Consider the following 23177-nt stretch of genomic DNA (forward strand, 5'->3'; position numbering starts at 1 on the left):
ACTGCCTTATAAGTCCAGTCCAGTGGTGCTGCCATATAAGTCCAGCAGCACTGCCGTATTAGTCAAGCGGTACAGCCGTATAACTCCAGCGGTACTGCCATATAAGTCCAGGGGTACCGCAGTATAAGTTCAGTGGTACTGCCGTATAAATCATGGGGTACTGCCATATAAGTCCAGCGGTACTGTCATATGAGTCCTCGGTGCTGCCGTATAAGTCCAGGGGTAGTGCTGTATAAGTCCAGCGGTACTGCCGTATAACTTCAGTGGTACCTTCATATAAGTCCAGTGGTACTGTTCTGTGCTGTATATTATTTACTTCAAATAAAGGGGTTATTAATATTTAATCCAAATAATTTTTACAGGCATTGCCATGTGTGTGTGGTTTAGGGGTATGGTCTCCTGTACTGCATATTATTATAATATCTCCAAATAAAAGGGTTATTATCCAAATAACTTTTACAGGCTTTGCTGTGTGTGTGTGTGTGTGTGTGTGTGTGTGTGTGTGATTTAGGGGTGGTGTCTTGTGCTGCATCAGTCCAGTCACAGTGGTGGTGTCCTGTGCTGCCATAAGTCCATTAGTGCCGCTATATAAGTCCAGTTCATTGGTGCTGCCATATAACTCCAGCGGTACTGCCGTATAAGTCCAGCGGTACTGCCATATAAGTCCAGTCCAGTGGTGCTGCCATATAAGTCCAGCGGTACTGACATGTAAGTTCAGCGGTACTGCCGTATAAGTCCAGTCCAGTGGTGCAGCCACATAAGTCCAGTCCAGTGGTGCTGCCATATAAGTCCAGTGGTACTGCCATATAACTCCAGCTGTACTTTCGTATAAGTCCAGTGGTGCTGTCCTGTGTTGTATATTATTTACTACAAATAAAGGGGTTATTAATATCTAATCCAAATATATTTTACAGGTTTTGCTGTGTGTGTGTGGTTTAGGGGTTTGCTCTCCTGTGCTGCATGTTATTATAATAACAACTTCAAACAGAAGGATTATTATCCAAATAATTTTTACAGGCTTTGCCATGCATGTGTGGTTTAGAGGTATGCTCTCCTGTGCTGCATATTATTATAATAACTCCAGAAAAATAATGGAGAACAAAAATTTGGAGGATAAAATAGGGAAAGATCAGGAACCATTTCCTACTAGTGCTGAAGCTGCTGCCACTAGTCATGACATACACGATGAAATACCATCAACATCATCTGCAAATGTGATAGTAGAGGGCATGTAAAATCCAAAAAGCCAAAGTTCAGTAAAATGACCCCAAAAAAATAAATTGAAATGGTCTGAGGAGAAACGTAAACTTGCCAATATGCCATTTATGACACGGAGTGGCAAGGAATGGCTAAGGCCCTGTCCTATGTTCATAACTAGTTGTTCAGCTTCACATGACAATGGAAGCCCTCATCCTCCTGCTAGGAAAATGAAAAGAGTTACAGTAAGCTGGCAAATGCAAAGCAAAGAACTGCGCGTTCTAAGATGGTATCACAAATCCCCAAGGAGAGTCTAAGTGTGTTGGCGTTTGCAATGCCTGACCTTCCCAACACTGGACAGGAAGAGGTGGCTCCTTCCACCATTCGCACACCCTCTGCAAGTGCTGAAAGGAGCACCCACAGTCCAGTTTCTGATATTTGAATTGAAGATGTCACTGTTGAAGTACACTAGGATGAGTATATGGGTGTTGCTGGCGCTGAGGAGGAAGTTGACGAGGAGGATTCTGATGGTGATGTGGTTTGTTTAAATCAGGCAACGGGGGAAACAGTTGTTGTCCGTGGGTTGAATAAGCCCATTGTCATGCCTGGGCAAAATACCAAAAAAGCCACCTCTTCGGTATGGAATTTTTTCTCCACAAATTCGGACAACAGGTGTCAAGCCATCTGTTGCCTCTGTCAATACATAATAAGTCGGGGTAAAGATGTTAACCACATAAGAACATCCTCCCTTATACATCACCTGCAGCACTTTTATCATAAGACATTGTCAAGTTCAGAAACTGGGTAATAGCATAAGAAGTTCACTGACACCTAAATTATGTGGTTTGTTTTAGAGATGAGCGCCGGAAATTTTTCGGGTTTTGTGTTTTGGTTTTGGGTTCGGTTCCGCGGCCGTGTTTTGGGTTCGACCGCGTTTTGGCAAAACCTCACCGAATTTTTTTTGTCGGATTCGGGTGTGTTTTGGATTCGGGTGTTTTTTTCAAAAAACCCTAAAAAACAGCTTAAATCATAGAATTTGGGGGTCATTTTGATCACAAAGTATTATTAACCTCAAAAACCATAATTTACACTCATTTTCAGTCTATTCTGAATACCTTACACCTCACAATATTATTTTTAGTCCTAAAATTTGCACCGAGGTCGCTGTGTGAGTAAGATAAGCGACCCTAGTGGCCGACACAAACACCGGGCCCATCTAGGAGTGGCACTGCAGTGTCACGCAGGATGGCCCTTCCAAAAAACCCTCCCCAAACAGCACATGATGCAAAGAAAAAAAGAGGCGCAATGAGGTAGCTGACTGTGTGAGTAAGATAAGCGACCCTAGTGGCCGACACAAACACCGGGCCCATCTAGGAGTGGCACTGCAGTGTCACGCAGGATGGCCCTTCCAAAAAACCCTCCCCAAACAGCACATGACGCAAAGAAAAAAAGAGGCGCAATGAGGTAGCTGACTGTGTGAGTAAGATAAGCGACCCTAGTGGCCGACACAAACACCGGGCCCATCTAGGAGTGGCACTGCAGTGTCACGCAGGATGGCCCTTCCAAAAAACCCTCCCCAAACAGCACATGACGCAAAGAAAAAAAGAGGCGCAATGAGGTAGCTGACTGTGTGAGTAAGATAAGCGACCCTAGTGGCCGACACAAACACCGGGCCCATCTAGGAGTGGCACTGCAGTGTCACGCAGGATGGCCCTTCCAAAAAACCCTCCCCAAACAGCACATGACGCAAAGAAAAAAAGAGGCGCAATGAGGTAGCTGACTGTGTGAGTAAGATAAGCGACCCTAGTGGCCGACACAAACACCGGGCCCATCTAGGAGTGGCACTGCAGTGTCACGCAGGATGGCCCTTCCAAAAAACCCTCCCCAAACAGCACATGACGCAAAGAAAAAAAGAGGCGCAATGAGGTAGCTGACTGTGTGAGTAAGATAAGCGACCCTAGTGGCCGACACAAACACCGGGCCCATCTAGGAGTGGCACTGCAGTGTCACGCAGGATGGCCCTTCCAAAAAACCCTCCCCAAACAGCACATGACGCAAAGAAAAAAAGAGGCGCAATGAGGTAGCTGACTGTGTGAGTAAGATAAGCGACCCTAGTGGCCGACACAAACACCAGGCCCATCTAGGAGTGGCACTGCAGTGTCACGCAGGATGGCCCTTCCAAAAAACCCTCCCCAAACAGCACATGACGCAAAGAAAAAAAGAGGCGCAATGAGGTAGCTGACTGTGTGAGTAAGATAAGCGACCCTAGTGGCCGACACAAACACCGGGCCCATCTAGGAGTGGCACTGCAGTGTCACGCAGGATGGCCCTTCCAAAAAACCCTCCCCAAACAGCACATGACGCAAAGAAAAAAAGAGGCGCAATGAGGTAGCTGACTGTGTGAGTAAGATAAGCGACCCTAGTGGCCGACACAAACACCGGGCCCATCTAGGAGTGGCACTGCAGTGTCACGCAGGATGGCCCTTCCAAAAAACCCTCCCCAAACAGCACATGACGCAAAGAAAAAAAGAGGCGCAATGAGGTAGCTGACTGTGTGAGTAAGATAAGCGACCCTAGTGGCCGACACAAACACCGGGCCCATCTAGGAGTGGCACTGCAGTGTCACGCAGGATGGCCCTTCCAAAAAACACTCCCCAAACAGCACATGACGCAAAGAAAAATAAAAGAAAAAAGAGGTGCAAGATGGAATTGTCCTTGGGCCCTCCCACCCACCCTTATGTTGTATAAACAGGACATGCACACTTTAACCAACCCATTATTTCAGTGACAGGGTCTGCCACACGACTGTGACTGATATGACGGGTTGGTTTGGACCCCCCCCAAAAAAGAAGCAATTAATCTCTCCTTGCACAAACTGGCTCTACAGAGGCAAGATGTCCACCTCATCATCATCCTCCGATATATCACCGTGTACATCCCCCTCCTCACAGATTATCAATTCGTCCCCACTGGAATCCACCATCTCAGCTCCCTGTGTACTTTGTGGAGGCAATTGCTGCTGGTCAATGTCTCCGCGGAGGAATTGATTATAATTCATTTTAATGAACATCATCTTCTCCACATTTTCTGGATGTAACCTCGTACGCCGATTGCTGACAAGGTGAGCGGCGGCACTAAACACTCTTTCGGAGTACACACTTGTGGGAGGGCAACTTAGGTAGAATAAAGCCAGTTTGTGCAAGGGCCTCCAAATTGCCTCTTTTTCCTGCCAGTATAAGTACGGACTGTGTGACGTGCCTACTTGGATGCGGTCACTCATATAATCCTCCACCATTCTTTCAATGTTGAGAGAATCATATGCAGTGACAGTAGATGACATGTCCGTAATCGTTGTCAGGTCCTTCAGTCCGGACCAGATGTCAGCATCAGCAGTCGCTCCAGACTGCCCTGCATCACCGCCAGCGGGTGGGCTCGGAATTCTGAGCCTTTTCCTCGCACCCCCAGTTGCGGGAGAATGTGAAGGAGGAGATGTTGACAGGTCGCGTTCCGCTTGACTTGACAATTTTCTCACCAGCAGGTCTTTCAACCCCAGCAGACTTGTGTCTGCCGGAAAGAGAGATCCAAGGTAGGCTTTAAATCTAGGATCGAGCATGGTGGCCAAAATGTAGTGCTCTGATTTCAACAGATTGACCACCCGTGAATCCTTGTTAAGCGAATTAAGGGCTCCATCCACAAGTCCCACATGCCTAGCGGAATCGCTCCGTGTTAGCTCCTCCTTCAATGTCTCCAGCTTCTTCTGCAAAAGCCTGATGAGGGGAATGACCCTACTCAGGCTGGCAGTGTCTGAACTGACTTCACGTGTGGCAAGTTCAAAGGGCATCAGAACCTTGCACAACGTTGAAATCATTCTCCACTGCGCTTGAGACAGGTGCATTCCACCTCCTATATCGTGCTCAATTGTATAGGCTTGAATGGCCTTTTGCTGCTCCTCCAACCTCTGAAGCATATAGAGGGTTGAATTCCACCTCGTTACCACTTCTTGCTTCAGATGATGGCAGGGCAGGTTCAGTAGTTTTTGGTGGTGCTCCAGTCTTCTGTACGTGGTGCCTGTACGCCGAAAGTGTCCCGCAATTCTTCTGGCCACCGATAGCATCTCTTGCACGCCCCTGTCGTTTTTAAAAAAATTCTGCACCACCAAATTCAAGGTATGTGCAAAACATGGGACGTGCTGGAATTTGCCCATATTTAATGCACACACAATATTGCTGGCGTTGTCCGATGCCACAAATCCACAGGAGAGTCCAATTGGGGTAAGCCATTCCGCGATGATCTTCCTCAGTTGCCGTAAGAGGTTTTCAGCTGTGTGCGTATTCTGGAAAGCGGTGATACAAAGCGTAGCCTGCCTAGGAAAGAGTTGGCATTTGCGAGATGCTGCTACTGGTGCCGCCGCTGCTGTTCTTGCGGCGGGAGTCCATACATCTACCCAGTGGGCTGTCACAGTCATATAGTCCTGACCCTGCCCTGCTCCACTTGTCCACATGTCCGTGGTTAAGTGGACATTGGGTACAACTGCATTTTTTAGGACACTGGTGAGTCTTTTTCTGACGTCCGTGTACATTCTCGGTATCGCCTGCCTAGAGAAGTGGAACCTAGATGGTATTTGGTAACGGGGGCACACTGCCTCAATAAATTGTCTAGTTCCCTGTGAACTAACGGCGGATACCGGACGCACGTCTAACACCAACATAGTTGTCAAGGCCTCAGTTATCCGCTTTGCAGCAGGATGACTGCTGTGATATTTCATCTTCCTCGCAAAGGACTGTTGAACAGTCAATTGCTTACTGGAAGTAGTACAAGTGGGCTTACGACTTCCCCTCTGGGATGACCATCGACTCCCAGCAGCAACAACAGCAGCGCCAGCAGCAGTAGGCGTTACACGCAAGGATGCATCGGAGGAATCCCAGGCAGGAGAGGAATCATCAGAATTGCCAGTGACATGGCCTGCAGGACTATTGGCATTCCTGGGGAAGGAGGAAATTGACACTGAGGGAGTTGGTGGGGTGGTTTGCGTGAGCTTGGTTACAAGAGGAAGGGATTTACTGGTCAGTGGACTGCTTCCGCTGTCGGCCAAAGTTTTTGAACTTGTCACTGACTTATTATGAATGCGCTGCAGGTGACGTATAAGGGAGGATGTTCCGAGGTGGTTAACGTCCTTACCCCTACTTATTACAGCTTGACAAAGGGAACACACGGCTTGACAAATGTTGTCCGCATTTCTGGTGAAATACTTCCACACCGAAGAGCTGATTTTTTTGGTATTTTCACCAGGCATGTCAACGGCCATATTCCTCCCACGGACAACAGGTGTCTCCCCGGGTGCCTGACTTAAACAAACCACCTCACCATCAGAATCCTCCTGGTCAATTTCCTCCCCAGCGCCAGCAACACCCATATCCTCCTCATCCTGGTGTACTTCAACACTGACATCTTCAATCTGACTATCAGGAACTGGACTGCAGGTGCTCCTTCCAGCACTTGCAGGGGGCATGCAAATGGTGGAAGGCGCATGCTCTTCACGTCCAGTGTTGGGAAGGTCAGGCATCGCAACCGACACAATTGGACTCTCCTTGTGGATTTGGGATTTCGAAGAACGCACAGTTCTTTGCGGTGCTACTGCTTTTGCCAGCTTGAGTCTTTTCATTTTTCTAGCGAGAGGCTGAGTGCCTCCATCCTCATGTGAAGCTGAACCACTAGCCATGAACATAGGCCAGGGCCTCAGCCGTTCCTTGCCACTCCGTGTGGTAAATGGCATATTGGCAAGTTTACGCTTCTTCTCCGACAATTTTATTTTAGGTTTTGGAGTCCTTTTTTTACTGATATTTGGTGTTTTGGATTTGACATGCTCTGTACTATGACATTGGGCATCGGCCTTGGCAGACGACGTTGCTGGCATTTCATCGTCTCGGCCATGACTAGTGGCAGCAGCTTCAGCACGAGGTGGAAGTGGATCTTGATCTTTCCCTAATTTTGGAACCTCAACATTTTTGTTCTCCATATTTTAATAGGCACAACTAAAAGGCACCTCAGGTAAACAATGGAGATGGATGGATACTAGTATACAATTATGGATGGACTGCCGAGTGCCGACACAGAGGTAGCTACAGCCGTGGACTATTGTACTGTACTGTGTCTGCTGCTAATATAGACTGGATGATAATGAGATGTAGTATGTATGTATAAAGAAGAAAGAAAAAAAAACCACGGGTAGGTGGTATACAATTATGGACGGACTGCCGAGTGCCGACACAGAGGTAGCTACAGCCGTGGACTACCATACTGTGTCTGCTGCTAATATAGACTGGATGATAATGAGATGTAGTATGTATAAAGAAGAAAGAAAAAAAAAAACCACGGGTAGGTGGTATACAATTATGGATGGACTGCCGAGTGCCGACACAGAGGTAGCCACAGCCGTGGACTACCGTACTGTGTCTGCTGCTAATATAGACTGGTTGATAATGAGATGTAGTATGTATAAAGAAGAAAGAAAAAAAAACCACGGGTAGGTGGTATACAATTATGGACGGACTGCCGAGTGCCGACACAGAGGTAGCTACAGCCGTGGACTACCGTACTGTACTGTGTCTGCTGCTAATATAGACTGGTTGATAAAGAGATGTAGTATGTATGTATAAAGAAGAAAGAAAAAAAAAACCACGGGTAGGTGGTATACAATTATGGATGGACTGCCGAGTGCCGACACAGAGGTAGCTACAGCCGTGGACTACCTTACTGTACTGTGTCTGCTGCTAATATAGACTGGATGATAATGAGATGTAGTATGTATGTATAAAGAAGAAAGAAAAAAAAACCACGGGTAGGTGGTATACAATTATGGATGGACTGCCGAGTGCCGACACAGAGGTAGCTACAGCCGTGGACTACCGTACTGTGTCTGCTGCTAATATAGACTGGTTGATAAAGAGATGTAGTATGTATGTATAAAGAAGAAAGAAAAAAAAACCACGGGTAGGTGGTATACAATTATGGACGGACTGCCGAGTGCCGACACAGAGGTAGCTACAGCCGTGGACTACCGTACTGTGTCTGCTGCTAATATAGACTGGTTGATAAAGAGATGTAGTATGTATGTATAAAGAAGAAAGAAAAAAAAACCACGGGTAGGTGGTATACAATTATGGATGGACTGCCGAGTGCCGACACAGAGGTAGCTACAGCCATGGACTACCGTACTGTGTCTGCTGCTAATATAGACTGGTTGATAAAGAGATGTAGTATGTATGTATAAAGAAGAAAGAAAAAAAAACCACGGGTAGGTGGTATACAATTATGGATGGACTGCCGAGTGCCGACACAGAGGTAGCTACAGCCGTGGACTACCGTACTGTACTGTGTCTGCTGCTAATATAGACTGGATGATAATGAGATGTAGTATGTATAAAGAAGAAAGAAAAAAAAACCACGGGTAGGTGGTATACAATTATGGATGGACTGCCGAGTGCCGACACAGAGGTAGCTACAGCCGTGGACTACCGTACTGTGTCTGCTGCTAATATAGACTGGTTGATAATGAGATGTAGTATGTATAAAGAAGAAAGAAAAAAAAAAACCACGGGTAGGTGGTATACAATTATGGACGGACTGCCGAGTGCCGACACAGAGGTAGCTACAGCCGTGGACTACCGTACTGTACTGTGTCTGCTGCTAATATAGACTGGATGATAATGAGATGTAGTATGTATAAAGAAGAAAGAAAAAAAAAACCACGGGTAGGTGGTATACAATTATGGATGGACTGCCGAGTGCAGACACAGAGGTAGCTACAGCCGTGAACTACCGTACTGTGTCTGCTGCGACTGGATGATAAATAATGATATAAAAAATATATATATATCACTACTGCAGCCGGACAGGTATATATTATATAATGACGGACCTGCTGGACACTGTCTGTCAGCAGAATGAGTTTTTTATTTTATAGAATAAAAAAACACCACACAAGTCACACGACGTGTGTTTAACTTTTACAGGCAGACATTCACAATACAATATAGTATACTATATACTGGTGGTCAGGTCACTGGTCAGTCACACTGGCAGTGGCACTCCTGCAAAAAAAAAGTGTGCACTGTTTAATTTTAATATGTACTCCTGGCTCCTGCTATAACCTAACTGCTCCCCAGTCTCCCCCACAATTAAGCTGTGTGAGCACAGTCAGATATTATACATAGATGATGCAGCAGCACACTGGGCTGAGCACAGATATGGTATGTGACTGAGTCACTGTGTATCGTTTTTTCAGGCAGAGAACGGATTATATTAAATAATATAAAACTGCACTGGTGGTCACTGGTCAGTCACTAGTATAACTAACTAATACTATCAGCAAAATTCTGCACTCTCTGTCTGAGTACTCCTCCTAAGCTCCAGTAAATGAAGTGTCACTGTCTCACTCTGTCACTAGTATAACTAACTAATACTATCAGCAAAATTCTGCACTCTCTGTCTGAGTACTCCTCCTAAGCTCCAGTAAATGAAGTGTCACTGTCTCACTCTCACTCTCCTATCTATTTCTTCTCTAAACGGAGAGGACGCCAGCCACGTCCTCTCACTATCAATCTCAATGCACGTGTAAAATGGTGGCGACGCGCGGCTCCTTATATAGAATCCGAGTCTCGCAATAGAATCCGAGCCTCGCGAGAATCCGACAGCGTCATGATGACGTTCGGGCGCGCTCGGGTTAACCGAGCAAGGCGGGAAGATCCGAGTCGCTCGGATCCGTGTAAAAAAAGCTGAAGTTCGGGCGGGTTCGGATTCCGAGGAACCGAACCCGCTCATCACTAGTTTGTTTGTTTTAATATTATTTCTTTGTGAGGTTGAGGATGTAAACACTGAAGGGAGGGATCTGAGGATGAGGACGACATCTTGCCACTGTAGAGCCAGTTTGTGCAAGGAGAGATTAATTGCTTCTTTTTTGGTGGGGGCCCAAACAAACCAATAATTTTAGCCACAGTTGTTTGGCAGACCCTGTTGATGAGATGATTGGTATGTTACAGTATGCATGTCCTGTTTATACAACATAAAGGTGGGTGGGAGGTCCCAAGGACAATTCCATCTTGCACCTCTTTTTTTTTCCTTTGCATTATGTGCTCTTTGGGGCCTAGTTTTTAAAACGTCCATCCTTTCTGCTACTGCAGTGCTACTCCAAGATGTGCCAGGTTTTTGTGCCGCACACTCATTTTGCTTAGCTTAGTCACCCATCAACCTCAGTGCACCTCTTTTTTTTTTTTTTTTTGCATTATGTGCTCTTTAAGGCTTAGTTTTTAAAACTGCCATCCTATCTGCCACTGCAGTGCCACTACTTGATGGGCCAGGTGTTGTGCCACACACTTGTTTCACTTAGCTTAGTCACCAAGCGACCTCGGTGCACCTCTTTTTTTTATTTGTATTATGTGCTCTTTGGGGCCTAGATTTTAAAACTGCCATCCTGTCTGCCACTGCAGTGCCACTCCTAGATGGGCCAGGTGTTTGTGCCGCCCATTTGTGTCGCTTAGCTTAGTCACCCAGCAACTGTGGTGATCCTCTTTTTTTCTTTGCATTATGTGCTCTTTAGGGCCTAGTTTTTAAAACTGCCATCCTGTCTGCCACTGCAGTGCCACTACTAGATGGGCCAGATGTTTGTGCCGCACACTTGTGTCGCTTAGCTTAGTCATCCAGCGACCTCGGTGCACCTCTTTTTTTTTTCTTTGCATGATGTGCTCTTTGGACCTAGTTTTTAAAACTGCCCTCCTGTCTGCCACTGCAGTGCCACTCCTAGATGGGCTAGGTGTTTGTGCTACACACTTGTGTTGCTTAGCTTAGTCACCCAGCGATCTTGGTGCACCTCTTTTTTTTCTTTGCATTATGTGCTGTTTGGGGCCTGGTTTTTAAAACTTCCATTGTTTGCCACTGCAGTGCCACTCCTAGATGGGCCAGGTGCTTGTGCCGCCCACTTGTGTCACTTAGCTAAGTCATCCAGCGACCTTGGTGTAACATTTTGGCCTAAAAATAATATTGTGAGGTGTTCAGAATAGAGTGGAAATTAATGTTATTGAGGTTAATAATACCATAGGAGCAAAATTACCCCCAAATTCTGTGATTTTAGCTGTTTTTATGTTTTTCAAAATCATCCAGATCCAAAACCAAAACACGAAAGGGCGGTTTTGGCAAAACCAATCCAGATCCAAAACATGAGCGGGGATCCAGATCCAAAACCAAAGCACAAAACATGAAAAAGCGACCGCCACACATCTCTACTGAGAAAGAGTTAGCAAACTCCTTAACATTCTTTTTTATAGAAGGCCATCAGCTTTTACTCCACACTAAGTGAAATATCTTTTTCACTCTAAGGTGACTGCAGAACAAAGGATCATTAGCCCATCTTAAAAAAAAAAATCATTTCAGGAAATTTGTCGGGTAAAAAAGTTTAACCAAGAGGAGGTGTTCTAATTTCTAGGTTTGGGTGGTGGCTACGAAACATTCATGATCAATGATGGAATTTGTTTCTGCCATTTTGTCTTCCACCTTGAAATTTAACACTCTGGGCAAGGCATCTGTCTTTTTCTTTAAATATCCAGGTTCAAATGTAAAGAAAAGAAAAAATCTGGCAAATAACAATGACCACTGAGTCTGTCTGCAAGTGTAGCAAGTTCATGTGATCAGTAAACACTGTCACAAGAGATTTTGTCACCTTCAAATAATGATGCCACTCCTCCAATGCCAGTTTAACCTCTAGCGTCTCTTAATCCCCTATTCCATAGTTTCTTTCCACTGTAAGAAACTTTTTAGAAAAGAACCCGCATCACAGGCAAACACAGGGAGGGGTTTCTGGTTACCTGGAAACCCTCCCTCCATTTGGCAAGTGTCTCAAATTATTACAACAATAGCAATGATATATAATGATTACTAGAGCTGCAGTCACATCGCGCAGTTTAAGGGACAGAGCTGCTGCAGATGCCCAGTTGTAGCAGCTTCTTCTTTCAAGTTTGCTGTGTGTGTGAATCTGAGTCCTTAGTGCACTGGACCAGACAGAAGCTACCAGGAAGAAGAGACAGAAGTGCTGACATGAGATGGGAGAATGTGTGCTTAGAAAGTTCAGTACTGATTCTATTTGTATTTATTTATTATGGTTTGTTTACCCTTTACCTGACCACTTATTTACAGTATCTTATTTGATTGTTTGATACAGCCTATACCAGAGTTTTTCAACCACTGTGCCGTGGCACACTAGTGTGCCCTGAGCATTCTCCAGGTGTGCCGCCATAGAAGCACATCCAGGCCTGTCAGTGTTTTGCCACTACTGAATCCCTGGAATGATCAATACTGGTGAGTTTAGTGGTTGCAGAGCCAGTTCTAATTTTGGACCCGGGCAGTGTTGGGCTCTTCTGGCTTTCTCAGTTGTGGCTCAGGCATTACCTATGGAGAAGCTGCAACATGACATCCTAGGACACGCAACTGCACCATGCATCACTATTATATTTGAGTGTGCCTTGGCAAAATTTAAATCTTGTTCAGTGTGCCGCGAGTTGTAAAAGGTTGAAAATCTCTGGCCTATACTATAGACCATCTATAGCAGGTCTGGCCAACCTGTGGTTCTCCAACTGTTGTAAAACTACACATCCCAGCATGCTCTGGCACAGTTTTAGCATTCTCTTATAACAAAACTGTGGCAGGGCATGATGGGACTTGAAATTTTACAACAGCTGGAGTGTCACAGGTTTTTCAGGCTTGATCTATAGTGTTAAATATTAATAATGTATCCCATACAGTATCCAGTGTATAAAAAGACCAATGTTTACATTAATGTCTAGGGTCATTAGTTACTAGGTTCTACTACCACTCCCCCAGACTCCCGCACTTGCTCCAATGTTCTGGAAAGAAGGAGATTGTGGACTGCATTTGGAAACCCCCTCTAGAATTCCTGTGTTTGCCACTGCACATGTGTAAATGGCCACCCTATCCACAGACCTCAAGCCCAGCAAGCAAGCAGACAGGCATCAGCCCTCTCTCCCAGCAGTAGCTCTCTGACAGGAGTGAGTCACTGAAGGAATAACCCTCTGCTTCCCCTGTTACCACAAGCTAGTGTCTCCTCTGACTCTGGGGCTCCACCGCCTACATCCCCTGTTTAGCTGCGCAGTGAATGACCCTTCTCCTCTGTCTGCTCTGGAGTCTGCTGACTCTTCTCTTAGAGAGCATGGGGCTGTTATTTGTGGCAGTGGTCAGTTCCATCTACAGGACCCTGTGTATGCATTTAGTTCCAAAGTAAATGCTCTTCTACCTGAGGTTGCCTCAATTATGGGTTGATGTGAATGCCTGTTTGTGAAATCAAAAACTTTCTAAGGCCTTGGGAAATCAAAGCATGTGGTTTGCACCAGGGCTGTTTCTAGCCAATTTGGCTCCCAGTGCGAGATTTCAAAATGCGCCCCCCCCCCATTGCCATCCCTAAAATGCGCCCCCCCATAGCTAGAAAAACCTCATTAAAATGGGCGTGGTCTCATTAAAGTGGGCGTGGCCTCATCTAATATCATAACGGCCACCACAGGAAAAAAAAAATCAAAAGTCCCCATTTTACACAGTACGGCAGGGACGTGTCCCCATTTTGCACAGTATGGCAGGCAGGTGTACCCATTTTACAGAGTACGGCAGGCACGTGTCCCCATTTTACACAGTGCGGCAGGCAGGTGTACCCATTTTACACATTACGGCAGGCAAGACTCCCCATTTTACATATTACGTCAGGCAGGTGTCCCCATTTTACACATAACGGCAGGCAGGTGTCCCCATTTTACACAGTACGCAGGCACGTGTCCCCATGTTGCACAGTACGGCAGGCACGTGTCCCCATTTTGCACAGTACGGCAGGCAGGGTTCCCCATTTTACACATTACGGCAGGCAAGTGTCCAAATTACACAGTATGCAGGCAGGTGTCCCCATTTTACACATAACGGCAGGCACGTGTCCCCATTTTGCACAGTACGGCAGGCAGGTGTCCCCATTTTACACATTACGGCAGGCAAGTGTCCAAATTACACAGTATGCAGGCAGGTGTCCCCATTTTACACAGTGCGGCAGGCAAGAGTCCCCATTTTACATATTACGGCAGGCAAGTGTCCAAATAACACAGGACGCAGGCAGGTGTCCCCTTTTTACACAGGACGCAGGCAGGTGTCCCCATTTTACACAGTACGCAGACAGGTGTCCCCATTTTACACAGTACGCAGGCAGGTGTCCCCATTTTACACAATACGCAGGCAGGTGTCCCCATTTTACACAGTACGCAGGCAGGTGTCCCCATTTTACACAGTACGCAGGCAGGTGTCCCCATTTTACACAGTATGCAGGCAGGTGTCCCCATTTTACACAGTACGCAGGCAGGTGTCCCCATTTTACACAGTACGCAGACAGGTGTCCCCATTTTACACAGTACGCAGGCAGGTGTCCCCATTTTACACAGTACGCAGGCAGGTGTCCCCATTTTACACAGTACACAGGCAGGTGTCCCCATTTTATACAGTGCGGCAGGCAGGTGTCAGGTGGGGGGGAAGGAAGGGAGAGGGAGGGGGGGAGAGAGATAGACTACTTACATGTAGAGAATCTTCCCGCTCTTCGGATCGGGCCGCCTCACCTCCCTCGCGCCGGCCGCCTCCTCCTTCCAGCTTGGCCTTGTCTGCTCCTCCTCCATCATCCCGAGTACTCCTGCTCGGGGGGCGTGGTTTCGCGGAATGACGCGATTGCGTCGTGACGTCACGACGCAATCGCGTCATTCCGCAAAACTCCGCCCACCGAGCAGAAGTGCTCAGGAAGAGCGAGGATCAGCAGACAAGAACACACAAAGTGCCGCAGCGGGCGCCCCGTGCGGTTGCACGGCTCGCCCGCCGCAAGAAACGGCACTGGTTTGCACCATTACAGGTAAGAGCAGAAGACACAAAGTGCAATGTGAGAAAAGAAGAGTAAACATCTTTACTTATCAAATAAAATATGTTCATGCCATATTAACCATGCAGTCTCCAAAAAGTGATAGTCAATCTGCCACAAATACTCAGTATAAATGAGTGCACATAAAAAATAATAATAAACAACATGGCCAATTTAGAATAGTATAGTGAACTAAGTATATTAAAAAAAGGCATCATACCAGATTAAAACATAATGCACTTACTGTATCAATGGTATCCTAATATGATTCAGGATTAATGGTGAAACATTGTCATCTTTTCATATGAGTAGACTCCAAGAAAAAAAATAGTAGTACTCAACAGGAAATCATTGTGTAGTAATTTTAAAATATATAATATTTTAAATAAATCAAAATGTATATGTACAAGAAAAATAAGTAGACTTTTCTGAAAAAAAATAATTAAAAATAAAATAATAATATTATTTATATAGCTCTCTTTCTCCAAACAGGACTCAAGGCGCTTTACAGACATCAAAAACAATGCACATAATACAGAAGATTAATACAGCAATGCACAAGCCACACAGACATAAAAATGAAAACCTAGAACGCATAGAGTAAGCATAATGCAGGATTTGTGTAGGCATATTAGGTAATAACTTCCACGGGTTGTTTATTCCACCCTTACAAGGTACCAGAGGAGGCAGCCATCTTGGGCATACTGTATAGGATTACCCTGGGTGGAATTGTCTACCCCTAGAAGAGATGACACAAAATGGGGGTGGTTGCAGCATTCTAATGATCAGAATTGGGACCCAACAAAACTATCAGGTCCATGTATTTTTCATCCCATCCACATGCATACCAGATTGAGGCAGCCATGATGGGCACACTACAAAGGTTACACTGTGGGAGGTAAGCCATACAAGGGTCCAATGAATATATGGGAAAACGGACACTTGTGTAGTAGTATGATATAACCTGTAAGGAAAGATCCACATGAAGAACATCCTACCCATGGAGGAACCATCAAAGGCACCAATCTAAGGTGCACTACGTAGGTTTCTACTGGAAGTGTGTGCAATCAGTGGATGTACACATTACAGGAATACAACACGGTGGGGTGGAAGTATGCACTAAGAATATAATTTTTAAAAAAAATGGCATATGGTAAGAACAACTTTGCAGGTATCCAACAAAAGGGGGGAAATCCTCCTGGTCTGATAGGAGTAGTATGGGTGGGTGTGAGAATGTGGGGGACATACTAAAGTCTGATGGCAATGTCCCTGTTGCATACCTCCCAACATGACCCTCTCCAGGAGGGACAGAATGCTCTGCTTCTGAACATCCCTTTTAATTTATGATTGCCATCACCTGTGCTGAAACACCTTTCTTGTCCATTAACCTGTTCAAAACAGGTACCGGCAATAATTAAGAGAAAAATCTAAAAGCATAGCATTTTGTTCCTGCTGGAGAGGGTCATGTTGGGAGGTATGAATTTGTATTTTTAAAGATTTGTAATATCATGATTTGCTTGCAATTGTAAATACTTGAAATTTTGATCAGTGATGCATAGTGAATGAAGGCTGAATGGGCTGGTGTTTGCATAGTCAAACTCTGTGGAATTTAAAAACTTTGATAATACCCCTTTCAGACAGAAAGTGAAATTACCGGGTGAAGCAGTTCCACCCGGTAATTTCATGAAACACTATGGTCAGAGCCGAAACTAGGGGGGGGCTAGGGAGGCATGTGACCTGGGCGCCAGACTGGAGAGGGCGCCGAGACTGTCACTTTAATCCCCCCTAACGCCCCCTCCCTATGCAGCAGCGATAGTTTAGAGCCGGCGGAACTCGAGCGCCAGACTCTGCTAGCTGCTGCCGAGCCAGATACACTGCATCCTGAGATGAAACTGAAAATAAACTATATCTCCCAGCAGCCCTTGCTACCGGGAGGTGTACTTTACTTTCAGTTTCATCTCTGCAGTGTGCTGTGATCAGCACAGCAGAGCCGCATCAAGAGGGGGCAGAGGGTAAAAATTACTAACCCCCCCTCGCTCAGCCCACTGCCACTGACTTTAATCATTGGAGCCACTGCTGCAATGCACAAGAAATTCCGAGGTCTGAAAAGGGGGCGGGGCTAAACGGCACTGTACACACAGTGCCACCATGCCAGCCAGCAACAGCATGAGAGGGAGGAGAGGAGAGGAGCAGCACAGCCTAAACAGTGAGTATAACTCAGGGATGGGCACTGTATGTGTGTGACTGCTATATGTGTGTATGAATGTGCGCATGTTGTGATTGTATGTGAATAGGTGTGTGACTCTATATATCTGTATGGGTGTGGTATACGTGACCGAGCGGAATGTTGTCGGGGGGGAGGTGGTGGTGGTGAGCGCTGCAAGCCCCTTTGCAGGCTCGCTGCGCTCGCCACGCTGGGGTGGGAGTGGTCCTTGTTGGTCGGCATGCGACCGTCGGGTTTGTTAGGGGGCGGGATTGTGCATCCAAGGTCCGGCACTCCCAGTGCAGTATGAATTACTTCGCTGGTGTCCTCACAGGTGTAAGTAGATACAGAAGCAAAAGGTGCGACACTGAAGCTGATTCTCCGTAATTAAGAGACACACACGGTCCTGCGTTTCAAATGCAGGACCGTGTGTGTCTCTTGATTATGGAGAATCAGCTTCAGTGCCGCACCTTTTGCTGAGATATATATAATCTATCTATCTATCTATCTATCTATCTATCTATCTATCTATCTATCTATCCACACTCTTTAATGCGAGGGGGGGGGGGGCGCTAAGTTAATGGCTCGCCCCGGGTGCCAAAACTCCTAGTTTCGGCCCTGCTATGGTCCTTTTTCTGTGTGAAAGGGTCAACCCGTGTTGTAATTCCCAAGACTTCGACCCAGGAATTTACCAGGGTCGGAGACATGGGAATTATGACACGGGTTGACCCTTTCACACAGACAAAATACACGTGTTGATCTGCAAATTACCGAATTGAAATTTTTGACCCAGTAATTTGCATGTCTGTGTGAAAGGGGGGTCAGGCAGGTCCCAGAAAAATGACCAGGCACTGAAATGCCGGGTAATTGCCGGGACTTTCAGACTTTTCTATCTGAAAAGTGTATTAGTGGGAAATTTGCCTCAGCTGTAGCCTGTGTTAATTTACCATGGTATATCTGTAGATCCAACCATGCATAGCTGTGTATGTAATCTTTGTGTTCCAATACTTAAAACATTCCTGTCTCTAAGCATTTTGTAATGATCAGTTAAAAAAAAAACAGTTGAACAAAATCAAGAAAAAAATTCAGGAACATTATGTGGACAGCCCACACCTCTGCAATGAGAACTCTAGGACCAGGCTTATCATCCCTCCAGCTGAGAACAAAAGGTTTGCCCTCAGACCTAACCCTCAAGGTGAGCAGAGAACACTGAGGGGAGAGAACTAGGACCAGGCTCAGCTGAGTAACATACGTTTAGTATAGTGACCATATTATCCCTTTTACCTGGGACGCTCATAAATTACACAGGTTCTGTGGCTGATTAAAACCAGCGGAAATGTAGGCTTGAAGTCAACCAAACCACAGAACCTGTGTAATCCATGAGCGTCCCAGGTAAAAGGGATAATATGGTCACTCTACGTTTAGAATAGTGATTGCAGAGATTCAGATTGCAGAAGGCAGATTACTGGGTGAATATAGTAACATCATACTTGCCTACCTGACCCTCTCCATTAGGGAGAAAATGCTCTGTTCCTGAACTTTCCTGGTACTGTATGATTGCCATCACCTGTGGTGAGCTAATTAATTGATAAGAAAGGTGTTTCACCACAGGTCATGGCAATCATACATTACCAGGAAAGTCCAGGAACAGAGCATTTTCTCCCTCATGGGGGTATATTTACTAAGCTCCCGATTTTGACCGAGATGGCGTTTTTTCTTCAAAGTGTCATCTCGGTCATTTACTAAACACTAATCACGGCAGTGATGAGGTCATTCGTATTTTTTTGCTAGTCCAAGTTCAAAATTACGAATTAATACACCATCGGTCAAATTACGCCTGTTTAGATATGAATCTCGGTCATTTACTAACCATTCGTAATTGCATTTGCTGCCGCGAAAATGATTTCGCGGCCGCGAAAAATTACGATTCGCATTTTTTTCCTAAAAAAAAACGCGCCAGCCTTTGAAAACCGCGTTTACATGTGAACTTAATTATCCATTACTCACACCTGTTTTTTTGGGCCTATAAAAGTGTTTCAGGCACATTCTGAACTACTCTCACTCTGAAATGGCGGCTGTAGTGTGTGGCAATGGTTTTTTGTTGGCTGTGGGATACGTTAGACTGCTCCATGAGGCTTCCAGGAATCAGGACCAGGTAAGTGAACATGGCCAACAGGTTGTCCAGGTACCGCGGAGGCTGCGCCAGCCTCGTTTTTTTAGAGGGCGTTTAAACTTAAATGCATTGTCCGATGATAGGGTCATACAGATGTTCCGCCTAAATAGAAACAACATTTTCCACCTGTATGACCTTGTCAAACTGGGCATAGACCCTGAGACAGCACGCTCTTGCTCTGTCTCAGGCCTACACAAACTCCTGGCTGTGTTACACTTTATGGCTACTGGGAGCTTCCAGGCTGTGGCAGGCGACGTCATTGGGATCTCACAGCCCACCTTTTCAAGATTTTTGATGCAGGTGAGTCTAAAAATACATATGCGGTTATGGCTAAGTGTTGCTTGTGTAAGTTGAAACACCACAGTATTGTAGAGAATACCTAACATGACACTCACCTTAGCTTATTTAATGTCCACTCAGGTTTTGGATGTGTTGGAGCCACACATTAAAGCCTCAATCTGCTTCCCTACTGAGGAGTCGGAGTGGAGTGCTGTCAGGGTAGCTTTCTATGAGCTTGCAGGCATGCCCAATGTGCTGGGGGCCATAGATTGCACACACGTTCAGCTGAGATCACCTAAGGGCCGCCAGTATATATATACTAATAGGCATATGGATCAATCAACTAATGTCCAGGTGGTCTGTGATGCAAATTTAAAAATTATGAGTGTTGTTGCAGGTTACCCTGGTGCCTGCCATGACTCCTTCATCCTCAGTCAGTCATCGCTCTTCGATAAATTTGAGGAGGGACAAATGCCTGATGGCTGGCTGTTGGGTATGTTGAAAATGTTATGTGTGTATGTCTTTTAACCACAGCCTAGATTTTGGAGGAGGTGATAGAATAATCTAACATATGTCCTAATGTTGACTATATATGTTTTTCAGGTGATGGGGGTTACGGCTGCTACTCTTGGCTCCTTACTCCATTGTCCCAACCTGATTCTCCTGCTGAACACAGTTATAATCATGCACATAAGGCTACGCGGAATGTGATAGAAAGATGTTTTGGGGTGCTGAAGTCACGTTTTCGGTGTCTGGATAAATCTGGTGGCCTTTTGTTGTATAGTCCCTCAAAGGTGACTCGGATTGTGTTCTGCTGCTGTTTTCTCCATAATCTGTGTTTAAGTCAACATCTGGCACATGGTGAGGGAGAAAGCAGTCAGCAAGCAGAGGAGTTAGATACATCTGGTGACAGTGTGAGTACAATTGTAGGGAGGCAGGTACGTCAAGAAGTGATCCTGCGATATTTTACAGGTAAGTTTTATTATGCTGTAATTATCCTTCACTAAACACTTTGCTCTACTTTCTATTGTGTGTTCTGTTACTTACTGTTTGTTGTTTATAGTGGTGTGTCCATTGTGCTTAGTTGATGCTAACAAAACATTTACAGTCATTACCCTTGAAAAACATAACTACATACATACAGACCAGCTTTAAAAATTTTGGAGACGGACACAGGAATGTTTTTTTTAAACAAATTTTTGTATTTATTTGCACAAAAAGATTGGTGTTATTTTTTTCGCTTGTGTGTGCTGGGTGCTGGCTCACTGGCACGTGCTCTTGAGGAACGCCGGACAGGGGAGGTTACTGGCGTTTGAACAGGGGTCGTGGTCCCCGAGCTGGAGGTAACTTGCTGAGCTCCCATCATAGCAATATTGCTGCTCAAATTATTTAAACTGGCAATCAGCTGAGTGTTTGTAGCAGTGTGGCTGGCTACAATCCTGGATAAGGCCTCATTCACCACTTGATTGTGTTGAATGATCTGAACGAGTGCCTGCTGATGTCGCTGTTGCTCATCTATAATGCGGGATAAATGTGCATTCATTTGGCTGTTTTCAGCCCTAATTTGCTCCATTGAGGTAGCCATTCTCCCTACTTGTACTATCAGTCTGCCCGAGTTGCGACTAATACGCGGTAGATGATGGGGCAGACTGGCAAGGTGTTGTGTATGTTGGGTCAGGGTGGCATTGCTTTGGGCCTGTTGGCTTGTCCAACTGGCCCAAAAATCGCCAGGAATTTGGCTTGGGGGCGGAGCTTGTGCCAGTTGGGGACTGATGGATGGTTGGGGTATATCCTGCAACTGTATTGGCATGCTTGGATCAACAGCTGTAAGTTGCAGTGTGAAGGATGGCTCTTGTTCTGGTCCCTGCTGGTCCTCGGCGGACATCAAGTTGTGCTCTGTATGGGGTAGGCAACATGCAATGTTGTAATTTTTTTTAATTTGGCCTGGCTAATGCAACACATTAATACATTCCTAATACTACATTTTTGCATTATTAGCACTTGTTTTTCTCAACGTTAACAATTTATAATTTTTATATTTTAAAAAACCAACACAGGCGCAAACATTGCCAAATTTGCATATTCCTCACTTAACTAACTTCCCTCCACACCATTACACTGTTAGATTCCCTCCCCTCACCACGATATAGACTACTTACCTGTATAGTCCAGAGGAGCGGAGCAAGTAAGCCATCTACATACTGGACAGGGGCGATGTGTGAACACTCTAATGGTTTTTTTATTTCGGTCCAACATTTAATTTTATTCATATTTTTTTTAAAATGTGAACGTGTGTGTGCTTAATGTATCCTCAAATCTGTTGTTTTCATACAAATAGGTTGTCTAGACCATCCACTAAGACCTTATCTAATTTTATTAAAGCACCTTGAGCAATTGAAGACGTTACATCACATTGATTGTTGAGGAAAACATGTAAACTCCAAACCAACTAACAACATCTTAAGTGTACTGTGTATATTATTGCTTATGTGTTTAATTTATGTTTTTACTCACCAGATAACTGAGGTGATCTGGCCTCATCACTCTGCGAACTCGACAATAGTGCCAGTGGTGGCTGGGGTGACACTGCCGAAAGTCTTCGCCTGGGTGGGGATGATGGAGGTGCGGAATCAGAGCCAAGACGCCGTGTCTTAGTTGGCCTCCTGGGTAAGTGGCCCAAGCCCTGTGATGGGCGGCTTACAGGAGGTCGGCTTCCAGAAGCAGAACCTAGGTGCAAAATTTAAACTTAATATTTTGTACTTCTATGTGTTTTCAGAATATGTGACTACAGTGAAGACTTACCTGCAATACCGGCATCATCCTGACTTGTGTGAGGCCTGTCTGGGCGGCTGGTCTGTGTGACTGTGGAAAAAGTGACCCCAACATTATTACCATGTTTTTGGAAAAATGACCCACTGAAAACCATTAATGTACTGTAAGCATCTATATGGTTTTGTTTAAAACAAATTTTTAAGCTTAAGAGCTTCTACATTCATGATTTTGAGTTGAATATCAAAATGTACTTGATGTGGCACACAATAAATTTATTTAAAATAAGTTTTTGGTCTCAGATATTGCAGAGATTGAGTACTTGCAAATATTTTTAAAATGTAATGTTTTAAAAATTTCCCCGCTTTTCTGTTTGTTAAAAAAACAAAAACCTTTTGTGGATTTTAAACAAACACACATGTTCAAGCATTATCGCCAAAAATTGCAACAAAAAAAGAAAAAAAAAACATTCAAAACACAAACACACCTTAAGGAAGCATAGGCATGCAATCTGTTTTGTGAGAAAAAAATCATCCTTTAAACTTTAAAAATGAAATTAACTAAATTTTACAGACATTTTAAGAACAATATTACAAAACAAACTTACCATCCTGCGTGGG

General features: G+C 45.1%; 1 long non-coding RNA gene across 1 annotated transcript; it reads right to left on the minus strand.

The window, feature by feature from the left end:
• Positions 1–21600: 21600 nt before the first annotated feature.
• LOC135058112 (uncharacterized) lies at positions 21601–22653 on the minus strand. Its single transcript, XR_010244611.1, has 3 exons — positions 22591–22653; positions 22303–22515; positions 21601–21684 (listed from the first exon to the last, which is right to left on the minus strand). It is a non-coding gene; the product is annotated as an uncharacterized LOC135058112 (long non-coding RNA).
• Between the last annotated feature and the right edge of the window lie 524 nt (positions 22654–23177).

Source organism: Pseudophryne corroboree, chromosome 3, assembly GCF_028390025.1.
Source record: "Pseudophryne corroboree isolate aPseCor3 chromosome 3, aPseCor3.hap2, whole genome shotgun sequence".
NCBI lineage: Eukaryota > Metazoa > Chordata > Amphibia > Anura > Myobatrachidae > Pseudophryne > Pseudophryne corroboree.